General features: G+C 35.7%; 1 protein-coding gene across 3 annotated transcripts in view; it reads right to left on the bottom strand.

The window, feature by feature from the left end:
* The window catches only part of LOC128096701 (uncharacterized), an 868,750-nt gene that overhangs the window by 51,216 nt on the left and 797,434 nt on the right, over nt 1-20,100 (bottom strand). Inside the window, exon 7 of one of the 3 annotated variants that reach the window (XR_008213714.1) lies at nt 15,973-16,058. The exons of the other annotated variants lie outside the window; for them this stretch is intronic. The gene's annotated coding sequence lies outside the window, so the exon portion shown is untranslated. The remainder of the gene's footprint in view (nt 1-15,972; nt 16,059-20,100) is intronic. 3 annotated transcript variants of the gene reach the window in all.

Raw genomic sequence — 20,100 nt, 5'->3', positions numbered from 1 at the left:
TGCCATATATTTTTAATTTCCATCATTACATTGTGTTGTGTTAAATGGCAAAATATTTGAATGATATATTTTGGAAATTAGTACCAGTGGAATATTTTTCCTGTCTAGTGTTATGAATATTGGACTACATTTAATTTATTATTTTAAATTTTTAAATAGAATACTGTGTGTGACTTTTAAAATTTAAGGCACCAACAAGACTTTCTTCCATATTCACTACAATAGTCATGATAAACAACTAACAATAAAATGCAATGAAAAAACTCAGTGCATTCATCCAGAAATTTTTTATTATTATTATTTTATTTTTTGGTTTTTTGGAGACAGGGTTTTTTTGTGTAGTTTTGGTGCCTGTCCTGGATCTCATTCTGTAGAACAGGCTGGCTTCAAACTCACAGAGATCTGCCTGCCTCTGTCTCCTGAGTGCTGGGATTAAAGGCTTGTGCCACCACCTCCTAGCTGTTCTAGAGATTTTTAATTTTGAAATTTTTCCATTTTTACAAAATCTGTATTTAATATGTTAACATTTATACTTTAAACAAATACACCAATTGCAGCAAATTTCACTTTTTATTTTTAATTTTTATTTTCAAATTACTATTTTTATTAAAACAAATTTTTAAGTTTTATATGATCTAAAAGCTTTTTTATAATATTCATTATAAAGCAAGTTACTAATTTACCAATTTAATGCTTTGTAAATTGTGTTGCCTTTAAAATTTATGTTTGGTCTGCATTGTTTTCTAGGATTCAACATTTACAATTATCTGTTTCCTTAATTTTACCTGATAAAACATTCCAAGGGATGGCCTTCAATCCTACTGAAAGTATTTCACACATTTTGACAAGCTGTATTTCTCTTTCTGCTGTGGACCTTTATATCATGTTTTTAATTTTAAGGATTTCATAATAGATAATTTTAAAATGTCATAAGTATTTTGTATAAGTTTTCAGATGTGTTCTTTGAGTCAGAGATTATGATCTTTATTCTGCAGAATTTGCAGTTCTATGTGAAGTAAAATCAATGCTGTTTGTATTCTGCTGTTTGTGCAAGATATATATTGTTTTCTTTGTTAAGTCTATTGTGTTGAAGTGATATTAAACTTTATATCATTCAGATTGTGCATTTTTTTGCTAAGTTTAAACTCTGAATATTGTAAAGTCTTTTTAAAAATAGCACAAAATTGTTTTGTACAGATACAATTACATTAGTATGTAGTAAAAATGTTAATAAATTAAGCATAAACTTTCATATTTCAGAGCATAGAATACAGAATTACTGATGGTTTTTAAATAGACATTGTATTTTTATTTTCTTAATTTAACAGTTATAGGCTACTAATACTATGAATAGTACTTCTCTTTTTAAGCTTATGTAAAGCTTTAAACTCTTATTTCAACCTAAATTTTAAAGTTTAAGATAATTTTTTCCTTTAAGCTAGAAAATATATGAGTTTATTTCTTTTTTACTTATTTTGAAAATCATAGTAATCAACAACTTAGTGTTTTATATTGTTGTTAGGGAATATTTAGATCTAAGATTGTACTATTTTTCATGTCTTAAAATACTCTTCCTCATCATTGTTTCACAATGTTTTCTACATATGTTAATTATCTGACTACTTCTAATCTGTTTTATATTTGGTTGTTCCAGTTTTTACAATTGACAATCTATTAAATTTGTTACTCTCACTTCAAAAACAGAAAATCTAGTAAAGTGAGACATACCAATTTGCGCTTAAAATAATGAAAACAAAAGTTTTGTGTTGAAATAATACAAAGAGTACCCTGCGCCCGTCGAAGAAGCTGATGAGACTTGATGAGGTTAAACATGGTCAGAATCCTTTGCTGAACATACTCTCCTACTTGAGTGTTTTCCTGTCCATTTGTGGTTTCAACAGTTAGAGTCACTCTCTGCAAAAGCAACAGGCATTCCCTTCCTAATTCTCAGCACCTGCCAGTGTGGCAAAGGGGATGAAAGCAGAAGGTTATCAATCAACTGGCCTAAAAATATAGAGATTATCCCAGATTATGTCTGTGGGCTCAATATTATTACAAAGGTCCCTAAAAATAGAATTATGGAGCAGAGGGAAACAGAGCTAATGGTAGAGAAGGACTGAGCCCAATGTTCCTATTTTAAGCAGGAGAAAGACAGCCATGCTAGACAGGACAGAGATACAGAATGTCAACATGGTGACTTTACTCCAGTAAGATCCATCTCAGACTCAATCTACAGAATGGAAAGACTGCCTAAAGCTGCTGAATTTGGGTAAATGCTTACAACAGCAATAAAAACTGATAAACTATTGCACTGGAAAAAACACAAATACAGATGAAATACTGCAAAGAATTAGCTAAACTCAAAGAATAACTAATCCATAAAAGACAATACAGGAAAGTAATTTATAAATATGTTAATAAAGGAATCAGGAAGAACTTACATATATAGATATTTCATGCATAGAATGAAAAGTAAGAAAATCTCATTCTCAAGAGATCACTATAAAAGTTACACATTTTTAAAAATGAATGACTGTAATCAATAAGGATTTTTGAAATGAAAATTATGAGTGAAATAAAATTCAATAATAATTATACAATGACTATTCAAAACAGATTAAAAGTGAGCACATTTAATCCTAGCATAAGGACACAGAGACATTAGGATTTCAATGAGTTTAAGGCCAGCCTAGTCTACATAGCAAGTTATAAGACAGCCAATGCTACACAGAGATATTCTGTCTTATAAATAAAAAGCAAATGATCAAAATCTAAAAAGGAAATTAATGAAACATCTAAATCACATTAATGTACAAATACTTTAAAATCATGGAATAGACAGATAAATGAAAAAGCTAAAGCATTATCCCAAATTAGTGTAAATGCATTAAAAACATGGAACAGAGCATAGGAACAATTTCCTATCAATCAGTAGTTTCTTGAGGAGAATACAACAGAAGGTAGTAAATGGAATTTTTATATTTTCAGGTGTAAGATGAGTACAGAGTATTTTCTGAAAGAAGTACAAAACGCATGCTTTTAAATTTATATTTCTATTAAAGAATGGTTGGGTGCAGAAAGGAAAAATGAATGATCAACAAAACCTAAGTAAAATGAATATTAAAAGGTAATAAAAGTAAATTTAAAAAAGAGTGAGAGGAAGATGATGAAGATGAGATGATCAATAAAAAATAATAAGCGAAAGACAGTTAATATAACCTAAAAATTTTATTGCATTTATCCCCCCCTCTGTGTTTGTGTGTGTGTGTGTGTGTGTGTGTGTGTGTGTGTGTGTGTGTGTGTGTGTGTGGTGGGGCATGTCTCATGGCACAGCCATGAATGTGGAGGTCAGAGGACAACTTGTGGGAGTCAGTTCTCTCTTTGCACTAGATGGGTCCGAGGGATTGAACTCATGACTCATGGATGTATACTGTAGGCTTGGTGGCAAGCACTTTTACATCTTGTGCTAAACCATCTTGCTGCCTTAATAAATATTACAAAAACATTAAACATATTATTATGGTTAAATAAAAGTTGTCAAGAAAAATTGCAGTCAGAGGAACAAAAGGTGAAGAATTTGGAAAGGAGGGAAAGAAGAAAGAGAAGGAACGGAATGGTAGACTATTGATCACCCTAGGAAAATATGTTTAAGTGCATGTGGTAGAAAATAAGCACAGGGTAAAGATAGAAATTAAATGTAGAAATATCAACATTAGAACCAAATAAAACTCACTGAATCTAGTAGACTATATCAAAATATAAGTAACATATAACAAACTTTTGAAAAGTGTAATGTTGGTAGGCAGCTGGCTCAGCAGGTAAAAGTAATTGCTGCCAAGCATGAAGACCTACTGTATTTCTTCCAGAACACACATGGGGGGAGGAAAGGACTGCCTCTCACTAGTGGTACTGTGTACTGCCTGCTGTGACACATGAGCCTTCAACACACACAGTGTTTTTAACAATAATAGATATAGATATAGATATATAGATATATAATTTGATACATATTTATATATTACCTAATGTATATCAAATGAATGACATATATATATATATATACTTCATAATTACATTGACTTTGGTGAAAGGGGGGTGAATGATCCCAAGACAAATATTATACTATTAGGTCAAATAAAATGAATCAAATGTTGCAGTTTGTTTCTTTTGGTTTTATTTTGTATTTTTGTGGAAGATTGGTGGTACATAAAAGTCAAAAACATGATGAAAATAGAAAAAGATACATGCTTTCTTCTAACTGTACATCCAGATAGAGCATGGGTAAAAACGAAAACTAAGAATAAAAACAACCAAGTAGATCAGTAACATAAATTAGCATTAGTAAATTCCACAATAAAAACAGAATGAATAATAAAATATCAAAAAAGAACAGAAAAGAAAATGTCTTAAATTGTCAAAACATAAGTATTCTAAAAATGAGGGTTGGTGTTTGAAGCAGCATTTCATTCTGTGGGTCAGGCTGGCTTGGATCTCACTGTGTAGACCAGGCTGTGAACTCAAATAGTCAGTTAGCAACATTCTGATATCACTCAGATTCCTTTTACCTTAACTTCCCAAGTGCTAGAATCATAGGTGAAAACCATCATATCCAAATTAATATTCTTTAATTAAATTTGACTGACTAAAACTTTTGACATGTTTGCTGAAGACAAATGGGTCTTAAAATTACAAGTAAGTACACACGCACGTATTTTATAGCACCGAGGGATATCAGAATGCTGCTATCAAAGCGATTAATAATGTCTTTGTCTTTTATGCCGGATGACTTCTGTGGTGGTAGCATCATGCAGACAAGACATGAAAGTAATGATTAACAATGATAATACTGCTAATTAATTGCTGTATTGAAGCATAATAATAATAATAATAGTACTATCAGCTCTTTAATAACACAGTTTGTCCTTAAAGCATTTAGAGCAAATATCATAGCTAGAAAAATTTACATTGATGTATGATGTAACAATGGAAATAAAATCTGACAAATTCTGGTCCAAGTGGAAACAAAAATGTGTTAAATTTGGGAGGCAGGGAGGATCTGGGAAGAGTTAGGGGAGAGGAAACCATTACTTCCTTTCTTCAACCAGACCAGATTCAACCAGTCGAGCCTGAATGGGACCAAACTGGGCTGATCCCAACCATTGAGACTGGACCTGAACAGTGCTTGTTGCACAAACATGAGGACCTGAGTTCAGACCACAAGCCCCCAGATAAAAATCCAGATGCACGCCTAGAATACCACTGCTAGGGAGACAGAATAATGTGCATCCCCGAGTCTCTCTGTCCTGTCAATCTGTACTTCGAGGTAAACTCCAGGTTAATGAGAGGCCCTGTCTCAAAAATACAGTATAAGTAACTAAGGAAGAAACACAAGACCAACCTCTGACTTCTAACCGTTTATTTACACACATGTGCATCTACTTGCACACAGAATGTGCTCCCACACCCACACATATACACACATTTCATATACACACATGCACACATGTACCATACATAGTCAAACACACACATATGAACACACACAAGCATGTGATCCCTAAGAACATGATATTGCTATAAGCTGCCCTGATGTACTTGCTATAAAGAAAGTACAAATTGATTTTATACTAACAAATGTAAAGTTTAATTCCAATTAAATAACTGAAATGAAAGGGAATATTAAAATTGAATTTGATTTTCAATTTTACAGGGAAAGAGAATTGACATTATATGAATATCCCTGGCTCTTTCAATATATTATATAACCAATATATTCATTTAGAGATGAATTGTGATGACCCAGAGAGGCTATATAGGGAGAACTTACTCAAGGTCAGAAAATCTGGGCTTGCTTTACCCAACAGGGCTGCATAATGGGACGATTTGGCCAGGGGCGTGTATCCCAGGTGTTTGGAAGGGTCTACACTTGGCTGTATGGTGTGCCTTGATCTTGCAAGGAGGAGATCATTTGCCTCTCTTGGCATATTATAAAAGCCCTTTTGAATAAACCTCTGGGCAGCTGGGTATTGACCCAGGGCCGTCCCAAAGCTATCTTGTGTCTCCATCTTTCTTATCTCCTTCTATCTTTCTTTCTAATATTTCCTCATTCTTCTCTCCTCTACCCAAGAACCCTTCAATAGGTTGGAATAGGTCAGAGCTGAAATCGCAGACTCCAACAATGAACAAAATAAAAGCATTTGAGGTGAGATACAAGTAAGCTAGAGGATGTCGGAAAATAATCTTGGTAATGTTAGACTCGATGATCTTTCTTCATAATTGAGTCATTTTAAGGAGAATCATATCTCTAAACAGAGAACCTAGAACCATCACACTGATATCTTATAATAAAATATATTTTGTTATTTCAGCAGGATATTGTCTCTACTTATGAATGTCTCTGAGCAATTTGCTCTGCCAAGCAAATTTCAAATGTGTAACCTATTTGTTTATTTCATACTAAGTTTATAGCAACTAGTTCAAATCACCTGGTTATAGCCCAAATCAAATTGAGAAATGTGTTCTCTGTCAAATTTCCTTTAAAATACATGGTGCTCACTGGAGGATTGTTGGCCAAAGATTCCTACCTGAACTAACCTTTTCTCCCAACTGTCCTTCTCTGGTTGAGATGTCTGCTTTCCATTTTTGCCCATTAAAAAAAATAATAGTAACTTATGTTCCATTAACAGTGTGATACTTCCTTTGAACATAAACTCTTCCAAACCTCTCTTTATAGTGTTTCTCAAAGTGGTATTTTTTAAAGACCTCTGAAAAATGAATAGAAATTAAAAATTAAAAAAAGAAAAGAAAATGAGTCCTTTTCTAGAAAGATCAAAATCACTCCATATGGTGCATCCCTATGAACATAACTTCACTTCCCACCATATTTGTTTGATATGCCACATATAAAAAATGACTGATGACTGGGCGGTTGTGGCACACACCTTTAGTCCCAGCACTTGGGAGGCAGAGGCAGGCGGATCTCTGTGAGTTCAAGACCAGCCTGGTCTCCAAAGCGAGTTCCAGGAAAGGCACAAAGCTACACAGAGAAACCCTGTCTCAAAAAAAACAAAAACAAACAAAAAACAAAAAAAAGCCACTGACTGATAATATATATTCCTTAGAAAGATATACTAATGAAACTAAGAAAAATATTCACACATAGACCAAGGAGTTTAGGGAAGAAGTTACCACATCATTGCATTATGAAGCTGAAGAAGAATGGCCCAAGGTTATTAGAAAGCCATCCTTAGTTTATCCAGTTAGATACAGGAATGACCACCAGTTAGGGCCATTACAGTTAAGATTGACAGTGCTCTAGCATATTTCTCTAGTAATGAAAGTTTTTTTTGCATATTACAGCATAGAGCATATTACAAGTATACCACACGATACTAAATGTGAGGGAAGGGATGGCCAGACTGCAACCCACAACTCCAGAGAGGCTAGCTAACAGGAAAAGACCCTAGGATGGATACATGGATGACCCTGTGAAGGAGAAGTGGATGAGATCTACATGAGTGGACTGGGTGTGGGTGTGGGGCAGAGGGCAAGGAGTGGGGGATGAGAACAAAGGGAAATGGGAGGGTCAAGCTGAAACAGGGACAGAGTAGGAGGGCAGGGAGGAAGATATCCTGATAGATGAGGTCATCATGGGAATAGGAAGAGGCAGGGTGCTGGGGAGGCTCTCAGGAATCCACAAGGTTGGCCCATACCTTGGTCTGCTGGCAGTGGTCCAGAGGGTGCCTGGACCAGTCTACTCTGGTGACCAGCCTAGCAAATAACCTAGCTGTCATCATAGAGCCTTTGTCCAGTGACTGTTGGGGGCCGATACAGAGATCCACTGCCAGGCACCAGGCTGAGCTCCGGGAATCCAACTGATGAGAGAGAGGAGCGATACTACAGGCAAGGGCTTTGGAGTTGGAGCATGGCTCTCTCCTTCTCTAAACCCAAGCATGCTTATTAAAGAAAAATCCAAAATCTCTGTCTCATATCAGAAGAGCCACCCACTATGGGACAGAAAAAACAAAATTAAGCAACTATTCTATTGTCACTAATCTCATACTCTTTCGGTTTTATTTTGACTCTTTAAAATTTTTCTTAAGGTATAAATATTATCTAAAAATTTATAAGATTAATATATATTTAAAGTATATATGTATATTAAAGTATCTATGTGACACTAATGGTCACATAGAGTACTAATTCTAGAAATAGGCTTAATCTAGTTTCCTATGCATGATTTGGGGCTTATGTTTAAATCAGATTACTAGGAATTAAGTTTGTGTACTCCAGATATACTTAACAAATTGTGGTCCTTTAACTTTTCTGAGATCTGCTGCATATGACACTTTAAATGTTTAAGTTTCTTTCAATGAACCATGACCCTTCCTAACAGTGACTTTGGAAGTCTCCAAAAGGATAATGGGGCCCCAAAACAATGATTCCACCCAGATTTTGATAATACCACTAAGCTGACAGACATCACCAAGAGATCGGATTTGGACTACAATTTGCTCAGGAGAGTTTTAAGGTGGCTAGCTGAGATGGTCCAGCTTCACAGACTACACTAGCCAGGACTTGAGATAAGCCCTGCACTTTCCCATTACACAGAAACTGGACAACAAAAGATACAGCTAGCTCTTCTAGGATTTGACCATTATCCCAATTTTCTCAGGGTCCCCTAGAGATGCTGTTGCTCCCTGGCCTTCAGACAGCAGAAAGCAATCTAGAGAACATGATATCCACATTCCCAAGAGGTAGGATAGGTATTTTTTTGTAATTCAGTGGGTTATGGATATTTGTTATCATTTAGGGGGAGTTGGTTATAAGCTATTATTGGTAATGGTCAGGAAAAAAGCTGAACAAAGGAAATTAGATTCAGGGATCTCGTTCTGACAAGAAAAAAAGGGGGCATAGAAATGATAGGATAAAAGAGTAAATTATTCAATCTACTTTTCAACTAAAAATACAACTACTAGTCTTAAATATTTTATATTGGTATGGGTTTTTTATATTGATACAAATTTAAGGTTAATTTTGTTAGAACATACTGTACATACATTCCTACTCTTGTTTAAGTAATTTTACCTATGCAACTCATTTAGCAATGTAATATAAATTTCTAGTCCTTGAAAGTTATTATTACAACCTTTTTAGGGTAATAAAGAAGTGCAGGCTAGTAGTTAGTCACCTATTATGACCAAACTTATAGTTATGTTATTAAAAAACTGACAGTATGCTGTCCAAATAGGACATGCAAGACACAAAAGAAAGTCACTGCCAAACTTTGCCAAGACAAGGCAGGACAGTCCTTCAAAATTCCTGCTTGACAGAAATGTCTATCAGATGTTCTACGCCTGTAGACCAAAGATGGATGTCCCAACATTACAAAGGAACCTTGGGTGACTGTTCAAATAACCATCTGTTTCTATCATTTCTAGAGTTTTGGAAGTTGTTTGCTCTATACTTCCTGTTTACTCAGGTAATATTATAACCTTCTTGGGTCTCTGATGGAGTTGAAGACTAGATAGTTATAGTTTTCCTTGTTACCAAATTCAGAAAAGAAACTCACTAAAGAGGTAAAGTGTATAAGGTTGAGAGACATAAAAAGATAGTTTTGGGTTGGTAATGCAAATTAGAATAGAAAGTAAATAAGTTACAAAACTTTGGATATACCAAGATAGGCTAGATAATGTAATATTTTCTTTGAATTTGCCAAATACAAATGGACTGGACACTGTGAATGTAATTCTTAGTTGATAATTGTTCTTATTGTATATAGTTTTACTACATTAGCATTAAAAACTTCCCTCTCATTTAGACAAAAATGGGGAAATGTGTGATATTTTGATTGCATTCTGACAATAAAGCTTGCTTAGAGTCAGAGGGCAGATCTAGCCACTAACTGACCAAAGTTAATCATAGAGGTTTTGGAGGACTGAGGACAGATAGGAGACAGGAAGTATTAAGGATAGGTGGATAAAGGATCTCAGCCTTTTGGATGGAGGAACAGGAAAGACAGGAGGACACTGGTGGCTTCCCAGCTGCTTCTCTGATCATTCAGGTTCTTACCCCAATATCTGACTCCCAATTTATTATTGATAAACAATAATTAGGTAAATGTATCAGAAGCACACCACTATTATGCTAACTGAAAACAAACAAAGATATGGTATATGTATAGATATATGCTTACATACACACAGATCTATAACATTCTAGGTTGAGAATAATACACAGGGAGACTAATCTATCATACCTAAATAGTTTTTTAAAATGTATCTTATTTACTTTGTGTAATACACACACACACACACACACACACACACACACACACACACACACACACATACACACGGGGAATGAGGAACACTGTTCACAGAAGTCAGCATCAGGCTTCAGATCCCTTTGAGCTGGAGTTACAGTCATTTTGTGAGTCTCCTATTGTTGGTTCTGGGATTCAAACTCAGGACCTCTCATAGAACAGTAAAAATTTGTTAACTGATGAGCCATCTCTTCACCTCAACTTGTCTACATATTTTCAATTTAGACATATAGCTAACAATTAAGGGAAATATGTCCTACAATGTTCAACCTTTGACCTTGCTAAGTATGCCTCCAAACCATCAAAATAAAAAAGCACATGAGTATTATTTATATGGTTTATGTGTTTGAAGGTCAGGGAAAGATCAATCAATATTGTGTTTAATTAATTATATACAAGATTTAAAGATTAGGCTTTGGGTCAGAAGATCTTGCTCAGTAATGATCAGGCATAATTCCCAAAGTATGCATTATTTGAAAATATTGTATTTATTTACTTTACTGCAACAAACCAGTAAACACACGGATGCATTCAACATCTTTGTACTTTTATCTTAAAATTATCTGCTTCCTTGGGTCACTGTAACTTGAAAAATTTTTTTGGTTAATTTTGGTTTAAGAACTCTTATAAAGGTAGTACCAAAATTAGATTGTTAACGAAAATTAGTTAGATTCAGAATTTGTATTAAAATATTATAAAGAATCATATTATAAGGTGTCATTAATTTATAAACTATATTTAAACTATTTAATTTTCAAAAATTTGTTATATAATCTACTATCACGGAGTTTATTTTAATTACTACCTCTGTAAAGGATTGCTGGATCCACATAGTTAGAGATATAGCAACATACATAAGTGTAAATAACTGCCTGATACTTAAAATATCTGAGCTTCCCAGAGGAACTCTGGAAGCACTCTTCTAACTTGTGGGTACCTTGAAGAAGCACAAATTAGAACATGAAAGGAAGGGGAAAAATGGGTTTTGGTCACTGCTGGGAAATCACGTTTAATCAAGAACCTGTTGTTTCCACACCTCAGAGGAAGACTCAAGACTATTGTCTTTTCATTTTGCTTGTTTCATCAACGCCACTGTTTAAATTCTCCCAATACATTTAGGGGTATTGAACTCCAAGGACATCATAGCTTAACGCCTCAAGGTATGTCCTCATGGTTTCCTACCTTAGGACCATGTTCTTAGGTAGAACACAGGCATCATACATTCTACACATTCTTAGGTAGAACACAGGCATCATAAGGAAGCTTGAAAAGTATTGCCTGATTCACCTTCCACATCCAGGGCTCTGCAAGGCACTGACTGTACTTCTGACCTCCAGCCCCACAGTGTCTGTAAATTCAAACAGGTTACTGAGACAGGGACAGCCTCAGGTGATCTCCTTTTGCCTTGGCAGAATGTACTAGAATCCTCTCAACTGTGACAGATTCTACTCTTTTGTAAAGTCTACTGCTATTGTCAAAGTAAACCTGTAATTCTCTCTTCTGTAGTGTGAAATACCAGAGCTGTGAAGGGTATTGATGGAGCCAAAATATTTGTTTCTGAATTAGTGAAAATTGTGGAGCTGAGATAAACATGGGTGGATGTGGGAGTCAGGCATTGGGGTGGGGTAGTGGAGACTCCCTGTCTTTTATCTGTCCCAAAGCAGGAAGTTAATCTTCTGAAGATAACTACCCATCAGTCCAGAGATGGCAACTGCAGATTCTAGAGAAATCTGAAGGCAAATTTACTTCATGATTTTCTGTTTCCAATCTTCACACCTTGAGAGACAGGAATTACTCCCTCCATCTTGTCAATGATCTTGGATTTGCTGTCCATTGGTAGGCTGCTATCTAAGCAAAGATCCTGAGTTATTTTTCTAACCATGAAAAGCATGGCGCAGATTATTAAGCCCACTTAATTGTCTCTTCTAGTTTATGTTTCAGAAAAATACTTCTACTACAAAATTTTGAGAGTTCAATGGAAAGGAGGATATTTTTGTCCCTTTCAAAAGCAAATGAAATAGTTTTGTTGTGGGTACTTGGGATGGAAGCCAGGGCTTCATTTATTTTAAATGGGCACTCCACCATTGAGCAACACCACCAACCAAAATTGTATAAGTAGAGTATCTACTGCTGGAGATTCATGGGAGTAAATTGGTGCTGCCAGGAGCAGACATGTCTCACTGTCCAGAAAGTCTAAATTTTTAAAACATTTTAAATGACATATTCTATAGATCTTTGAAGTGTTTGAAGATTACTTATCTAATTGAATATTTCTATGTATACCTAGGAAACTTAACTAACATGGCTACAAGTATGATTATCATAGATGACTAATTATTAATCTATGTCTTAATTATCCATTGCAATTTTAAATGAGCTGTACAAACACAATACCTTAAACCAGAATAGAAATATATATACAGTATAACAAAATTAAGTTTAAACTTGTATCAAGAAACTAAAATCCATAGCAATATAAAACATTTTAAACAAGTTGCTCTTTAAAAGTAGATTCAATAATCTACCCTTTCATCCTATCATATCTCTATCATATCCCCTTTTCTTCTTTCAAAAGAGATTGTATTTATAATCAACCTGATTTATATAAAAATATTGGTTTTTCTCTGTCCCACACCAGAGGGCTCTTCTGATATGGGACAAAAGAGTTTCTCAACTGGTTTTTTGGGTTTTGGGTTTTTTTTTTGTTGTTGTTGTTTTTTTTGTTTTTAGCAATATGTTTAGGTTTAGAGAAGGAGTGAGCCAATTCCATCTCCAAAGCCATCTTGATATATTTGGGAATTTGGGCATAGCTTCTCTTACTACTTCCTGCTGGAGGGGCGTACTGTATCTTATGGGGACACAAAGAAACTTTTAGGATTATGGAGTAGTCCGTGAGGGTATATCATTTAAGCCAGTTGCCTTGAAACCGTTCTGGATGTTGGATCATCTGGGCCATGGTGTCATCGGAGACCTTTCAGGGGGTCTTGGCTGGTCCAACCTGATGTATCTTAATCTGGAACAAATTTATAGCCTCTGGCTTTCCATGGAAACAAAAGCAGAGCCTCTTTTCCAAAGCAACATATCCTTACATCCAAATTTTGAAGTCAACGTATCTTTAAAATATACATATTGGCTGAACTCAACAGCTTTTACAATCAAATTTTTTTCTGCAGTTAAAATCCCAAAGACAACACGATCCAGATTCTCTGTGTAATATCCATCTTTACGTGGCTTATTTTTCATATTACCTTTACTGTCTCTTTAAAGACTTTATTTTTTTAAACTATGTATTTCTTTATATAACTGTATATATTCCTTTTTCTCTCTCTTTCAAGTCTACGTACATTTTTACACACATTGTAAAGCATTTAAAGTCTTGTTCCACCTGAATCTGTCTTATTGTGAATCTATTGCTTTAAACTGCAGCATTTGTAAGACCAAAACAGCCGCTGTGGCTGGTGGCTCATGGCTCCACTCACCTCAGCTTCCCACCATGGTGGTGGTACATTGACTGCCAGCTCTGGGAGCCATCAACTCTCAGAAACAGTGGGTCTATGCTTTTATCAAAGCAGCGTGTAGCCCAGAAACCTCTTTTTTTTTTTTTTAAACTAACAAAAACTATATCCAACACACAGCATAGTGAGCAGCTTGGAGACATCTCTGTGTAACATAGCTTAGGTCAAGCCCGCACGCACACCATGAACCCGCCATAGAGTAGCTCGAACCTGCAGGCTGCTGCTAACCTGAGAGAGACAACTAGGAAGCTGTTTTTAGCTCTGTTTTAGAATCTTTTTTCTCAGGTTTTAGGTGAAAATTCTTGCCAACCCGTTGGGCGCCATTTGTAGTTAGAGTTTTCTCCAGTCCTGCCTGGCCCAGGGTCTGGCCCAGGGTCAGGACAAATCTCTCTCACCCACCAGTCCCGCAGTGGCTCCGACCCTACCAAGTAAATACACAGAGACTTATATTACTTATAAACTGTATGGCCGTGGCAGGCTTCTTGCTAACTGTTCTTATATCTTAGATTAACCCATTTTTATTAATCTATAAGTTGCCATGTGACTTACTGGTATCTTACATCTCGCTTGTCATGGCAGCGGCTGGCAGCATCTCTCTGCCTCAGCCTTCCACTTCCCAGAATTCTCTTCTCTGTTTGTCCTGCCTATACTTCCTGCCTGGCTAATGGCCAATCAGCATTTTATTTATACAGAGCGATATCCACAGCAGTTAGACAGTTTCTGATTTTGGAGTATTTAGGATTTCAGATCTTTGCAGTAGAGATTGTCGTCTACTGATTGAATATGTTTAACCCAACTGTCATATTTTCCCAGTTTGAGAAATGCCCTTGTCTAAGATTAGGCTTTATTTTCTTATTGGAGCACCTTTGCAAATGCCTAGAGACTGAAACAGGTGCAAATGTTGGGGAGTCTCCTCCTTTCAGCTCATCATCCTGTGTGGGCAAGTCTATGGTGAAGACATGCTGACTTCCTCCAGAGAAGTGATAATTGCTTGGTGTATTGTTCCCTGAGAGACTTACCTTTTGAAAACCAACAAATAATTAGATGCATGGAACAGGTGTGAGCAGTTGTACTTTACCCCAGGAAAGTCATCTTTTGCTCTTCTGTTCTCACCAGTGTGAGCCAATAGTGAAGTGACAGAAAGTAAACAAAAGTAACAATATTACTACAGGAGAAAATGCTTTCCCTGTGGCCCTCTAGTCATGGGTCCGTTACTTCGTCTTCCTTGTGTTTTCATGACAATGGGACCATATGACCATGGCAAGACCTTTAATATGTTTCTGAAGCAATACATCAAAAGTGCAAGGGTAGTAAAGGTCACAGTAGTCCTGCCTTATTAAAACTCTGTGCAGATATATGGAGGCGTTTTTATTTATTCAACTAATATACCACCTTCATAATAGCTTTTGAACATGGAGGAACGATCTAAATATGCAAAGCTGTAATGAAAACATTCTTTCAAGATATACCATGAGTTAAAACCAAAGCCATTTACCAGCAACTTAAGTTCAATGTTTTTTTTTATTTGGATCATGATAGCAAAGAAAGCTATAAATCATCATTTTATAATAAATAAGAGAATGATGAGGTTTTTAGGTATTTGTACTAGAGTCTCTTTTTTATGTCATTTTCTGTATTTTTAAGGGAAATTTTCTTAAAACAAGGCATTCTAATCCACCCCTGCATCTGCCCTCACATCTTAAGTGAAATTATCTCTCACTTTTCTCCAGAGAGTAACTACAAAGGGTTAAAGAAAATCCACCCTGACAATGCTACCAACAATTCTCTCGGTGTGCTGGTTCACTGCTCCACAGGGCATAGCAGATGTTGTGTCTGGTAGTAAGAAGGGCCCAGGAGGTGTGGGCTGTCAATCACATGTTTGCTGCTTTTCCCCCCCTCTAACTACAGGCTATGCTATGGATATGAAACCTAACCAAAACAATCTGCCTCAGCTGGGGTGTGTGAGGTATCAATAACCCTGGCAGAGGTGTCAAGAGCCTTGCTGGAACTTGGCTACCCTGCGGACCAGACACTTAGCAAGTTAACATGGTTCTGAACACTCCCCACTCCTATACCACAGCAATGAGCACAACTGGAAAAATCACAGAAGCAAAATGCTAAAAAGAATCTCACCAAAGTTGCCCTTGATAAAGCAGAGGGTGAAACTAAGTACTGGACTTCATTGGAGAGTATGGTGAAGCTTCAAGCTTGGCAGGTTCCTTGGTTAAATGAGAAACAGTGAAATACAGAAATATCGTCAAAATATTTTCTCAGTACATCCATATGTAAAATTTCTGAATACATTAAAATGATCCCCTTCTACCCCCACAACTATGATGATCTGCCTTTGGAAGTAAAGAATCAATTCTCCCAAGAAACCACAACTCAAATTTGGTCAAAGGGTCATATAAAAAAGTAAGTTTCATTAAAGGGAATAATATTACTCAGCATATGTATTAAGGTTGCTTAAAAACTTACCCATTTAACAAAGTTTAAATATTTGTCCAACATAAAAGACTCAACTTATTTAATGATTTTTAAAAATCCTATTTAAATGACTCCATACAAAGCTAATATATTCCCTGGCCTGATTTTTCCTGATCATGTCTGTTTTTCAACTTATATTGCATTAGGGTGTTTCCCAAGCTCTTATATATAATTTTATTAAGTTGCAATTATATATTTTTCTGAGAATATAGATTACATGGTATTTCTAGAAAAATATATAGTATACAGGAAAATATGAATATGTATTCAGCAGTTGAATGTTGTTAGTTTTTGCTTTGAAATTCAATAATGCCATCAGCATGGAAGACCTCTCAGAACTCAGCAGTTCACACAGCGCAAGCTGCTTGCTGTTACAAAAGACCGGCAGCTGTGACTCCCACAGATACCCTTAAAGACAGATAGAATAAAACGCTGGGAGGGAGTAGGTCGACACAGGAGCATGAAATGGACGAGATGAAGCCCTTTTGTCCAAGCCAAAAGGGCTATAAAGTTACTATAGTAACATATAGTATTAAACTCCAGGTGGATTGATCATCTTCCTCAAACAAACAAACAAACAAAAAACAAAGGACAACAAAAACCAAACCAATAATGATCACAAATATTTTTCAAGAAGTTGTTATTTTTGGTTTCATTTTGGATAAACAAGGAACTGGGTGCATGTTCTGATTTGAGGAAACAACCCCAGAGATCCACAGTATGGGAGGAAAACGCAGTTTTTAAGTACTCCTAATAAATGCAGTGATGTGTGCAGCAAGAACAACCAGGCAACAATGGGAGACGAATTAAGCAATGTGGTTCCCAAACCTTGTGTTTTCTTTCTGTTTTATTTTTACAGTTGTCTGTTTTTGTGTGAGTGTGTGTGTGTGTGTGTGTGTGTGTGTGTGTGTGTGTGTGTGTGTCCATCAATTTGTCAGGTAGAAAGAATTAAGTGTCGATAACTCTGGATCACATTCATAGATGATTCAGCAAGCATTCCTTAATTGTAGTTGCAAGGTTTCTAGCTCTCTCTGGTTTAGTCTTCTTCAGCGATGATTTAAGACATGAGGAAGTTTCCATAAAAGCACAGAAAATAAAATTTACAAATTGAGTTCTAATTTTGAAATTCCCTGCACTTTTATGTTGGATCAGTAACATAGGGTACGTGTGAGTGTGTGTGTGTGGGTCCTTCTTATCCATTCTTCCAGGCACAATGCTGTCTGTCTCTGATTTTGTGTGATTACCATCTATAAACATGCTGCAGGTAAAACCTTGCAAGGTCTTTGTTCCACCAAACACTTCTTCCGTTCCTTGAACACACAGTCTCTCATACCCATATTCTTGTCTCATTTTCTTTAATAAGTGTCCATTTTTGTGACTCTATTTTCAAATACTGACTCTTATGTTTTATACATCAGTGAATCCTTTCGATAATAAATAAGCATTAACAATTACATCATTTGGATTTAGGGCTAAATTAATGATCCTGTGAACTGTTCTTCATGAATGCTGCTGTAGTGCTCTGAAAGAGTTAAGAGATGTCTCCTAACCCTTAATTTATGCCATGGGGTTAGGTACCCAGGCAGGCTGGACTCAATAAGAATATTTTTAGTAGGATTTAGCTAACAGTGTGAGACATACCTTTAATGGATTTAGTTTGGGTAAACAACCTTTGTCTAGACAGCCCAAATGTCACAGGTATTGGTGTTCATTCTAAGTGGTAACTGCTAGGTAAATAATTGCAAAGTTGCCTTTCATTATTCTTACTGATATTTTATGAATTAATTTTTTTTCTCATATCAAAAACTAGATGCAAATTCTTAGGAATGGTTTCAACCACACACACTTTTGCTGATCACTATTATTAGACAGTATAGGAATAGTTAGGTTTTAGAATGCACTGATAAGTGTTCCAGATTTTCGAGGCTGCTTAAGGAATAAAGCAGTACTAAGAATATAGAAAAGAGGGTGGAAAGAAAAGCTAATAGCAGAGTTTGGGAGGAAAGTGAAGAGCACAATTCCAGTTAAGAGATGAACAAATAAACACAGAAATGCAGGAAGTCATAGAAGCATTCATTTACTATAAAGAGCTATTAATTCATTAAGCTTGTCATACATATCCCTGCTTACAAGAAATAAAACATGATGTGCTTGCTTCAGCAACACATATACTAAAATTGGAAGAAATAAAAAATAAGAACACTAATAGAGCTGTGTCATTTTTTAAAAGGGAACAAAATTTAGTTTACTTCCTTATAATAAGAAAAAATGACTTATCTTTTTAATAACTAAAGATACTTTACAGTAAGTTTTTTTTATTTTATTTGAGACCATATATTCTTTTCTAATTATGGTAAAAATTCACCTATAAAACATTTCTGTTTGTCATAATATTTTGCTGAAGACTCATTACAAAGGAAGGGGGAAACAAAGCCAGAATTCTGGAGGACTTGGCATTGCCAGACTCCTCCATCACAGCTATGAGTGCTGTTCCCCTTGACTAGCAATCACTAATGCATTCTGAGATTTCAGCATTGTAATAATCCATGATTAATGTTTGCTTGGGTCTCTAGAGTCTCTAAAATTACAGAAAAGAGTAATACAATATATCCCTTATCTATAAAACGATAAATGTATAATTTTATAGGAAAAGTGAATTTTGACAAATCTTACATGAGAATAGAGTTATAAGAACTGAGTAAAATTGTGTAAAGGGTGTTGCTGCAAAATTTTCATTTTAAAGAGAATGTGATTATAGCATTAAGTACAGGGCAAAGTTATTACTGTTACATAAAGCATTCAATTATTTATGCATACAAAATTTCTGTTCTTCATTGCTTTAATTTTGTTAAGAACAAGTGTCATCTGAGGTTGTACTTTTTTTCAACTTGCTGATAACACTGGGAACTCTACCCTACAATACAAAATAAATGGGATATGGGACCCAAAGCAACAACTACTGTATTAAATGTTGTCTTAAATGAGAATGTATTGCTGGTAATCCTATTTATATATTGCATAATCTATTATTTCTTTTGATTATGCTTTTTCTTCCAGTGTACATTCTGCATTTTACCAGAAGGGCTCTGTGGTTCAAACTAGTAATTAGAAACCTGAGGCTCTAATAATTTGACAAAGACAGTAGGTCTGCTTCATTGTGTAAGTTGTTCAGAGAGAGGAAAGAAATAAATGGATTCTTAAAAGATAAATTAGTTTAATTCACAAAAATTCTCATAATGGGTAATAGTTCATCGGGAGCTATCCAGCCATTTTCATTTAGAGGAGCAAAGGAGGAGAGAGGGGGGTTTCCAAGTCACGTTGTCAGTGATATCAGCCCGAATGTGTGCCTGACTCCTACAATTGTTGCAGTTTTCACCTTGGGTATCACAAACAGCTCTGGAGGCTGCCTGGTACAATCTATGAGAATCTATGATCCCATCACCTTCCTTACTAACACTGCAGAGCACTCCAAAGCTTTAAGATTTCCACCAGCATCCTCTGCATCCATGGTACAGACGTCACTGAGCACTCTACCAGAGAAGCACGGCAACCCTCATCTAAGTCTCTTTAGGGAGAGGAAAGAAAGAGGATCATGAATTAATGACAAAAATCATCAAGACAACTTCCATACAGAGCAAGTGTTTCTATTTTTAAGTGTGTTTATTTTTATTTTATGTATATGAATGTTTTGCCTGTATGTCCATGTGTGTACCAGATGTGTGCAGGGCCCACTGTAGGCCAGGAGAGGGCATCGGATATTCCAGAATTATGATA

The sequence above is a fragment of the Peromyscus californicus genome, unplaced genomic scaffold (genome assembly GCF_007827085.1).
Source record: "Peromyscus californicus insignis strain IS unplaced genomic scaffold, ASM782708v3 Scaffold_5__1_contigs__length_169319896, whole genome shotgun sequence".
NCBI lineage: Eukaryota > Metazoa > Chordata > Mammalia > Rodentia > Cricetidae > Peromyscus > Peromyscus californicus.
This window is presented reverse-complemented; position numbering and strand designations above follow the sequence as displayed.